Source organism: Acyrthosiphon pisum, chromosome A3, assembly GCF_005508785.2.
Source record: "Acyrthosiphon pisum isolate AL4f chromosome A3, pea_aphid_22Mar2018_4r6ur, whole genome shotgun sequence".
NCBI lineage: Eukaryota > Metazoa > Arthropoda > Insecta > Hemiptera > Aphididae > Acyrthosiphon > Acyrthosiphon pisum.
This window is the reverse complement of record NC_042496.1, coordinates 28224367-28224929: the sequence shown is the minus strand read 5'-3', so window position 1 is coordinate 28224929 and position 563 is coordinate 28224367.

The following is a 563-nucleotide window of genomic DNA, read 5'->3' as shown; positions in this document are numbered from 1 at the left end:
GGAAAAAAATTCGGGGGGGGTTGAAAAAATAAGAATAATTACAATTATTTTGAAACAATTATTTATTGTATTTTTAGAAGTCATAACAATTAATTATAAAATCAAATTTATCCGCCTCGGTGTTTTTGCCATAATATTCAAGATATCTTCATTCTACGTCTCTGTATAAGTTCAATAATACTAATCCATTCAATCGGTCCTCCGCCGTCTTGTTTCGTAAATAGGTTTTTAATCTACGGAGACAAGAGAATGATCTTTCACTCGAAGTAACTGAAACGGGAAGTGTTGCTCCAATTTGCAAAAATCGATGTATAGACTGATATAACGTAGATTCGCAAAAGTTTAGAGCATCAACAAACGTTTTTGGCCTTTTTTCTTCAGGCGTATTTGCAGAGGCGTGCCCAGGATAAAAATGTAGGACAGGCCCGGTTATAATTGTTTTAATTTATATAGGTACACATTATTTTTTAGAAATTTTTTATAACATTTTTAAATTTAATTAGAAAAAAGGTGGGTAAGTGGATGTCGCTCTGCTGTACAGTAGGTTACAAGTGGGTCACTGT